This window comes from Pleurodeles waltl, chromosome 4_1 (genome assembly GCF_031143425.1).
Source record: "Pleurodeles waltl isolate 20211129_DDA chromosome 4_1, aPleWal1.hap1.20221129, whole genome shotgun sequence".
In the NCBI taxonomy this organism is placed as follows: domain Eukaryota; kingdom Metazoa; phylum Chordata; class Amphibia; order Caudata; family Salamandridae; genus Pleurodeles; species Pleurodeles waltl.
In genome coordinates, this window is record NC_090442.1 from 34,599,146 (window position 1) to 34,609,135 (window position 9,990).

General features: G+C 43.7%; 1 pseudogene; it reads left to right on the plus strand.

The window, feature by feature from the left end:
- Window positions 1–257: 257 nt before the first annotated feature.
- On the plus strand, window positions 258–1,281 carry LOC138286959 (zinc finger protein 79-like; annotated as a pseudogene).
- Window positions 1,282–9,990: the final 8,709 nt, after the last annotated feature.

Consider the following 9,990-nt stretch of genomic DNA (forward strand, 5'->3'; position numbering starts at 1 on the left):
GGGAGACCTCACCAGGGCATAACCTGGAGACAATGACTGCATGAGGGGCATCTTAATAAAAACAAGGGGTACCTCAGTGAAAGTTTCTAGGGAAAGTTAGATAGGCTGCCTCTAAATGTAGTAAAAATTATCTCCAGATAAAAGCTATCATTAGTAAAAAAACAAATGTTTGTAAGGGTGTGTCCAGTGTAATTTAGAAGTTAATGCTGAGTGTGACATAAACAAGTACAGACTCTGGAATCGGATTCAGTCGTAAGATGGCATGTATCCAGGAACAAATCCAACTTGGGGGTACACACAACTCGAGTAAGAGTAATGAATGTGATTGCCACTTCAGTTATCAATCCCACCTCACTACACATGAGAGAACTTACACTGGACAAAAACCTTATCAGTGTCCTGAATGCCAAAAAGTCTTCAGTCACAAATCTTCTCTCATTCACCATGTAAGAATCTACACTGGGCACCAACCTTTTAAGTGCTCTGAGTGCCAAAAAAAGTTCACTCATCAATCTAGTCTTACTATGCATCTGCGAACCCACAGTGGACAAAAACCTTATCAGTGCACTGAGTGTAAAAAAAGCTTCAGTCATAAGAGCAGTCTCATTCCACACAAGAGAATCCACACTGGAGAGAAATCGTATCAGTGTGCCGAATGCCAGAAAAGCTTTAGTCAGAAAATAACGCTCACTCACCATGAGAGAACTCACACTGGGCAAAAACCTTATCAGTGCTCTGAATGCTGGAAAAGCTTCAATCAGAAAGCTGGTCTCTCTCAACATGAGAGGACTCACACTGGGCAAAAACCTTATCAGTGCTCTGAATGCAAAAAAAGATTCAGTCTGAGAGTTACCACATGGGACACAAACCATATCAGTGTTCTGAATGCCCGAACACTTTCAGTCAGAAATCAAGTCTCATTCAATATGTCAGAATCCACACTGGACAAAAACCTTGCCAATGCACTGAATGCCTGAAAACCTTCAGTCGCAAAAACTATCTCACTCACCATGAGAGAACACACACTGGGTACAAACCTTATCAGTGCTCTGAATGCCCAAAAGCTTCAGTCAGAAATTTGGTCTCACTCAACATGAGAAAACCCACACTGGAGAAAAACCTTATCAGTGCTCTGAATGCTGAAGAAGGTTCAGGCAGAAATTCCATCTCACTCATCATGAGAGAACCCACACTGGACAGAAACCTTAGTGCACCAATTGCCAGAAAAGCTTCAGTCTGAAAACCAGTTTCATTCAACACAAGAGAAAACACACTGGATAAAACCTTATCCTTGTTCTAAAGGCCAATCAAACTTTAGGCAGATAATCAATTTGTTTTCACATGAGAGAACCCTCAACCAGAAAAAATATCAGTGCTTTCAAAGTGACAAAATGTAAATGTAACCTCACTGTATGAGAAAGACCATGTGGGAGAATAAAATGTGCTTACTGTCAACCCAGGGGAGGAGATTTCAACATCGCAGAACCTTCACATGAAGCAGCCACAAAGACACCAATTTATTGATTGTCCTATAAGCTGTCTACTGAGAAAAGCACACAGCGAGGGATGAAAATGCTTGCATTACCTCATAACTTAGTAACTGTTTGTGGGCTCACACCAATCATTGTGTTTAGCTCCCTGTGTGCCCAATGAACCATGATTCTAACCCACAAGGTCCAGTGGATCCCTAACTTTGAGGCCAAGCCTCTATGATTGGAAAGCACGTAACCTCACACTGTTTCCAGGCTTAATGAGCCTCACCAGGGAGCTGCAGCAGGAGGGTGTTGGAAGGACTGATAGTTAATCTCAGCAACATCCCACCACGTCATTCTCTAGTCACTGTGCCACTAAAGAGTAGGCCAACCATATGCAAACCATTCTTGGTCCCACCCTAGATAGTCCTAATGAATTCTGTTCCGAGGTGCGAGGGGACACAACCTAGCATTATAAAGATCTACTTGAGTGATCTCTACCCATTTCCTTTTTGCTACAAATGGAACCTGCTCCCCATCTACTGAGTCCGGATAGAGTCCCCTGTGACCTTTGTAAGTCCTGTGTGGCTCTTTGCACTCCCTAGTCACACAACAGCTAAATGTAGCAGCACAAGGGCACAGCCCCTCTTGGCAAAAATTGATAATTGGGCTGGTTTTCTAAAAAGGAAACCATGCTGATCCAGCCTGTTTTCGGCCTATTTCTCTAATTGATGCAGAAGTGAAGGTTATTGGTAGGGTGCTGCTGAACCGACGGATGGTCTGGGTGAAAAATGTAAAGATTTTATCTGACATTCAATATGGATTTAGGCCGGGCAGAGGTGCGATTGAACAGAACCTTAACCTTTACCCTTTGATTACGAAGTACCCAATAGTGAGGAAAGAGTTGATTTGCCTGGCCTTCACAAACCTCAGCACAGTCTTTGACACAGTAGATAGATCTAAGTTATGGGCTGTGCTTGGGAACATCGGGGTAGATAGTGCCCTTGTAAGGTTTCTCTTTGATTTGCATGCCGGGCTGGAAGCTCAGTGAGGTTTGCCCAAATGTGGAATGCACCACGCACTTTCCTTTGGAGAGAGGTGTCCACCGCGGCTGTATTTTATCCATTTACATTTTATTTTAATATATTAACCAATTGGAGCAGTTTTTAATAACCCATTGCAAGAATGTTCTAAGGGTTGGGAAAAGACCGGTCCTCACCTTAATGTACGCAGATGACACAGTTCACATAGCGCATACAGCCAATGGTTTGCAGCCTTTGAGAAATTGTTTTAATGATTTTATGGACAAATCGGGCCTAAAATCAGATTTGACAATGACATTGACAATGGTGCTTGTCTCGAAAAATGTGAAAACCAAAACTCATTTACTCAATGGGCAGCCTATTAGTGACACTGCTAGCTTCTGCTACTTAGGGATTTGGTTAGATCTCAGCCTGGGAACCTCTGTTGAGTTCTCATGTGCAATCCTTTAATAGGGTAGCCCATAGCATTGATGCCTTCTCAAAGTGCTTGGCCGTCCCCATGTTAAATCTAAGGTGGACCTTTATAACGCCATATGTGACCTCACAGTGTCCTTTGGCTGTGAGATCTGGGGCTATAAGTCTTGCCAACCCATCCAATTAGCCAAAAATAAATTTTTAAGAAGAGTCCTGAGGCTACCCCAGATTGTTCCTGCAGAGATCATGCATGAAGAGCTGGATGCAAGGTTTATTTCCGATTATATTCAAATCCGCCCTGTATTATTGTGGTTGTCTGTTTAGCTAAAAAATGCCTTGGATTTTAATAGAGAGATTCTGAAAAACTGTCTGAGGCTTGACTGTTGCCGTCGTGTACCTCGGTTGCATAATACCAAAGGCCTTTTGTGAGATCTTTGCAGACCCGAGCTGTTTCTGAGCCCAGAATTAATTTCTAAAGCTGATGTCTGGTGGGTTAAGGATGCATTTGTGCCTGGGAAAAGAGCTGACTGTTCTTTGTTTAAAACCTCATGCAGACATTATGCAATGGTTAAAACTCTAAGCAAAACAGAACTGTATTTGGCACTGGGCATGTTTTGCACAGATTACTATTAATTTATTTTCATTTTAAACCTGCTCTCTCAGCTTACATTTGGTTAGTACAATCCGTCGGGACCAGCAATTTGCACATGTGAAATGGCCGTTGCATTAGACACTTTACATATTGTCCTTATCTGCCCCAAATTTGTGAATTTGCATTACAAGTACATACGTCCTCTCTTGTTTTAATCAGGTGAGGCTGCTTTACTACACCTTCAATTTTTGTATAATCACACTGTTTTTATGTATCTTGGTCATGCGCAGGGATGTTCCATTATTTCCAATGAAATTTGCTGCATTGTTTTTAGATGTTCTTAATGAAATGTTTAAAAAAAACTCACTTAAAGTAAAATCATTGTATTTTCCTATTATGTACTCTGAATTAGTAAATTGCCTTACTTACCTCTGTTGAAAGGGGACACAGCCTTACAAAAAGTGGTGTATAGAATTAATTGAATTTATTTTGAATAATTACAATATATTTTAATCAAATGATTAACGTATAGTATACTGAAATAATTATTTTTGAAATACATGTAATTTTGTAACATTCTTTTGAATTTATATGTACTTTTAAAATGCAAAATAAATTATTTTAATTTAACTCTACTTCTAAGTCTCTGCCTCCATTATTTTCTAAGAGAGGGCTTTGCGTTGTCAGTGGGTGGCCATGTGTGATGCTGCACTTTCTGCTGCTCCATTTTGACTGCAATAAGTTACGTTTGTAAATGATGCTCCACCACTGGTTCAGGGGGTGAAGTCTATACTTTTGAGTAACTTTACACTTGTAGTGGTGAATAGCTAAAAGTCGGAAAGTTACTCCAAGAGCACCCCATGCATGTATACATCACTCACAGGCGTAAGAGACGTTTACGAACAGCCCTCTAGGTCTCCTACTCAAGCTGAGTGTTTCATTTTTGTGGAAAAGCTAAAGTGGACGCGGGTACCTGTGCAAATGAGATGATCCTGCAAGAACACCAGAGCACTTGTCCAATGTGTTTGTTTGGCTCAGGAGTGGCAACTAATATCTTGAAGTAATTTTCCTGGACTTCGTACATCATTGGGCCTCCTGAGAGCCTCTTGTAGCAGCGATCTGATATTGCAGTAGTAGGATCAGGTAATTTCTCCATGTTATTAACCATGTTATCACATTTCCCTTCTCCGTTTACCAAATGTTGCTCTGCTTACCACCTTATTGGTGCTGAAATGTCATTTGCTGGTAACTCATTCTGAGGTTCTCTTATTCTTCATTTTTTTTGTAAACAAAGTTTATTGCAATTTCGATCAACCAGTGAGTAGGTAAACATAGTATAAGAGAATATACAGTGACTCTGAGAGCAAGGGCTTTTTAATCTACACTTCTCTGCACTAATAGCAATCTGATGTTGCAACAACTACCCTACCCCCCCATCCCTCAACCTCCCCAACAGTGCCCCACCCCCCAGTGATGATACTGGTAGCATATCTGAACAGTTGTATTGTATGTAGGTGTGCTATGAAGGAGTCAACCCTCCGCTCACAGTGTGAGAGTATTTACCCTTTCTAGTCCAACCGTATGATCCTGCCCCGAGGTCATCCGTATTGGCACCAATGGATTGGGATTATTGGTAACTTCTCAAAGCATCCAATCATCATCATTCAATCATGGGACTGGACCTAATCGGTGTTCCTTCTTAAAGGAGTCTAATATCGCATCCCAACCTTGCGCCGCCTCCAGGGGCCGCCAACCCCTTCTGGCCTCACTATGTAGAACAGCACTCTCACACCCAGCCCACCTAGTTAGCTCTCTGGTCCATTGGGGCAGTCTCGGCCCAATTGGATTCTTCCAGGACATCGCTATTTCCCTCTTGGCCAGTACGTAGGCCAAGTCTCGGAACCTGTTGGTTATTTTGTACTTAGCCGTGCGTGGAAACCAGCCAAGCAGACAATGCTCTATTGTGCAAGGGATTTCTCTTCCTATCGCTCCAGCCACCAGTCGGCTCACCTCCGCCCAAAACACCTCCGCCGTAGGGCAGCTCCAGAACATATGCCTAAATTCTGCCTTCTCTAGCCCGCACCTCGGGCAATTTACTCCTTCCGCTTCAAAGTACCTGCTGATCCGTTCAGGGGTGAGATATGCCCTATGAAGTACATAAAAATTAATCAGCTTAAATCTGGCATTGCGAGTCATTTTGGGGAAGCCCCCCAGAATACGCTCCCAATCCACATCGGATATAGTTGTGCCCAGGTCTACTTCCCAAGACGATTTGAGCTGAGTCAAAGGTATGGTCCTATCCGCCTGAATCCTGCTGTAGAGATTAGAAACTGCCTTAAAGGTGCCAGAAGAAGTCGCCAAGTATGTACAGGTTGTTTGTGTAGTGAGCTCTCCTGTCCATGTCAGCCAGTGTTTCCTGATACTAGCCACTACTGAACCATACAATAAGAAGTGCCCTCTTTGTAGACCGAATTGTGTCCGAAGGACTTCAAACGGCATGAGTGTCCCCTCCTTAAATAGTGCTCCTACCGTCTGTATCCCGGCCTCCACCCAGGACTGGAGTCCACCCCAGTCACCCCGATGGGGCAACGCTGTTAGGGACAAGAGGGGTAAGTCAGGGGAGTAAGGGGTCTTTACTTTAAGTTTACGCAATAAGCTCTTCCAACAGCGCGCGAGGACTTTAAATTCAAGGGAATCATGCGTCCCAGTACCCGGACACCCCAACAACAGTTCGTATAATCTAGACTCTGGGGGAGTAAATGTCTTTACCCCCAACCCTGTCGCTGCTCTGTTGGCTATCCATTGCGCCAACCACTGGAGCTGTGCTGCCAAGTAGTAAGCCTCAAAGTCCGGGACTGCTAGGCCTCCGTCTGTGGACCGCCTCTGAAGTTTGGCCAGAGCCACTCGCTTCCGTCCACTCCCCCAGATAAAGGCTATGATTATGGATTCTAGTTAGGGGACGCGCACAACTTCTTTCCTGGGCGGGAGCCCTTTAAACTTTGCCGGAGGCAGCCTCAGCTGCTGATAGGGCGGGAAGCCCTTCTTTAATCCACAGCGCGCCCGCAACCGCGGGACGCGCACAACTTCTTTCCTGGGCGGGAGCCCTTTAAACTTTGCCGGAGGCAGCCTCAGCTGCTGATAGGGCGGGAAGCCCTTCTTTAATCCACAGCGCGCCCGCAACCGCGGGACGCGCACAACTTCTTTCCTGGGCGGGAGCCCTTTAAACTTTGCCGGAGGCAGCCTCAGCTGCTGATAGGGCGGGAAGCCCTTCTTTAATCCACAGCGCGCCCGCAACCGCGGGACGCGCACAACTTCTTTCCTGGGCGGGAGCCCTTTAAACTTTGCCGGAGGCAGCCTCAGCTGCTGATAGGGCGGGAAGCCCTTCTTTAATACACAGCGCGCCCGCAACCGCGGGACGCGCGCGGGCGGCGCCCGGGCGAAGCCCGGGCAAAGGGCGGGCCCGTCCTTCGCCCGTCATCGACCGGAAGAGGCCGGGCTGGGCCCCCCCTCTAACGCCTTCTCCTCTCTACAGTGTCATTTATACTTGTGTGCTGCGCCAGGTACAGTGCGATCTCTTATTAAATATGGGGAAAAGGAAAATTAATGTTCAAAAGGGGATAGGTGGGTCCAGCTCCCTCCAGTCCTCCATTACCAGTTATTTATCCTCTGTAATGGGGGCCATTGAGTCTGAACTAGAACATGTAGAAGAAAGGATTGGGGCTGTCCAAAGTACTGTCCAATATCCTCCGCTGGAACCTTCTCTGGAACTTATCAGCCACGCTCCTACCTCCTTAAGTACTGGTCTTTCACCACTGCCCTTAACAACAAACTCCATCCAGTTGAAAGAAGACAAAATTCCTACTTTTGATCGTACTACTTCTTCTCCCCTTTTAGTTACTCCTCCTTCTGAGGGTTCTCAGACTGTTTCTCCACCTACGAAGAAGAGGCGAGCCGGGAAAAAGCCAAAAAATGTAAAAAAGGTCACAGGTTTTAAAAAGAACTTACCTACCCATTTGACCCAAAGTAACAAACCTTCAGCCCCCTTGGTTTTTACCTCTGAATGTCTTCCAAGTACGATCATTTCTGAAGATGGCTCTAATAGATTTGACTCGACACTTAAATTATTTTGTGCAACTTTAGAGGCTAAAATTACAACTTTGATTACCGAGAAGCTTGATTGTTTTTTTAATGATGTAACTAGGCTTTTATCTAGTTTCTCTAAACCTGGCCCACTTAGCTCGGGAATTCTCCCTGGCCCCGAATCAGTTCATTTACCTACTCCTCCCCCTACATTGGCACCCCAAGGAGCCGGTAACTATTTGTCTGATCTACAAGTTGTCCCTGGCCAAGGAACCCTTGTGGATAACCCTGTATTATGTCCAGCAAGGAAGGCTCACTCCTCTAGGTTGCAAGACAATGGCTCCAACTTATTCACTAATCATGCAGACTTTTTACATTTACCTCCGGACTGTAATCCGTACGTTTTGGTTCTTTCTAACGTTCCTCCTTTGGAGTGCCGCAAACTAGAAGATACCCACTCTTTAATTAGGAAAGCCGGCCATTGGTTGAATTCTAAATTTAAACCAAATTCTTCAGGCTTCCGTAATGATAAGATTCTTATGGCCCGAAGGGTGAAGAGGGTTGGCTTCTCAAAAGAATTGAAGGAGGGCGATTATGTTATTTTAAACTTTGCCAATCCTCAGTCAGTAGATTATTTTTTGACTAAATCGGCCTATTGTAATATGTTAAATAACAAGATTCAAATCCATTCCCTGCACCATTTTTATGACCCTGTGCTTTTACCAAATCGTCCTATTACTAATTTAAGCATGCACAGCCAAGAGCCAGATAGGTCTCTCTTACAGGTCAACGTTCCAACTAGCAATAGATTCTCAACCCTTAGTCACTTTGATGAGAATGATTGACTATCGGTGACCCACCACTGTTCTTCTAATTTAGAGAGACGGATGGTTGGGACCGTCCAATCCAAGCGTATCAGGGGCACAGGAATGTGTACTACAGATTTACAAACTCATCTAAATACCAAAGTCTCATCATTATGTTCTGCATTTAGACCACTAACCCTGCTCAGTTGGAATGTAGCAGGGTTGCGATCTAAAACTAACAATTCGGACTGGAAGAGTTTCATTTCTTCTTATGATATAATTTGTCTACAGGAAACTTGGTCTAAAGATATGTTTTTCTTGAATGGCTTTACTTCTTTTTGCCAGCCGGCACGGAGTTCTCACATGGGGAGAGCTAGTGGTGGCCTTTTAGTACTTGTTTCTGTAAATCTTCCGCTTTTAAATGTGTCCCTAATTTGGTCTTCCCCTTATTTTATGGTTGTTCTCGTCTCTATAAGCGGGCAAAAGGATATTCTAATTTTAAACTTTTATAATAATATCCCTCGGGGCTTCCTTATGACCCATCTGGAAGAGGTAATGGATTTTATAGATTCCTCACATGCTTTACAGTTTAGTGATTTAACTATTTTCTGGGTGGGTGATTTTAACATTCCCTTATGCTGTAAAGAACACACGGACTTGTGTGCCTTCCCTGTTGAGGGTAGAGAGTCACCAATTCATTTTAATCATACCTCTGAAGGAGATGCCTTAAATTCTTTTATTTGTAAATTTGATCTGGTTCACGTTACAGAGAAATTGGCCCCTGATGCCCGTAATACGCCCACTTACACCGGGAATTTGAAGGGGAGTACCATTGATTTTATACTTATCAGCTCTTCTGATTTTTATCTAATTAGAAATTTTAAGATTACGCCTCATTGTGCAAGTGATCACAACCCTCTTAGTATTACACTGGACCTAAAAGTAAATCAGGCACCCTTGAACAAAAATTTGTGTGCTGCTACAGTTTATAATTTAAATAGTGGCATTCGTTTAAAATGGGATAAAATTGACCCTAAAAAGTTTAACCAAGAAATTGTAAGAAGTAGGTCTGATACGATTTATACGTGTTTGTCTCAGCAATCAGACTCTGACTGTATTGTGCGAGAATTCGAATCCTTAAGTAGTGATATTTCACGCGCCCTGGTGATGGACAGGCCCGGGAAGGGGCCGGTGGTCCATAGATGGTTTGATTCTGCGTGTTCTTTAGCCCATAAAAAACTTAAAGAAGCTCTTAAAGCAGTTCCTCCCGCACGTCAATTAGTAAAATCAGCGAGGACTGACTATAAGGTTGCCCTTGATAAACGGAAATCCGAAATTAGGTCCAGGGCTTGGAGCGATCTTTTGGCCGCATCTGAATTTAAGGACACTTCCAAATTCTGGAAAGTGATAAATCACCCTTACTTTTCTGATAAGAACTCTTTGGCCAATGAATGTTTTATTACTGAGGATGTCTGGATAAATCATTTTAGGAAAGTTTTCTGCTCTGAAACTTATGAGAATTCGCATGTGGCAGTTACTCCTGCTACACATTTTACTCCAGATTTTAACTTTAAGGCCCTAAA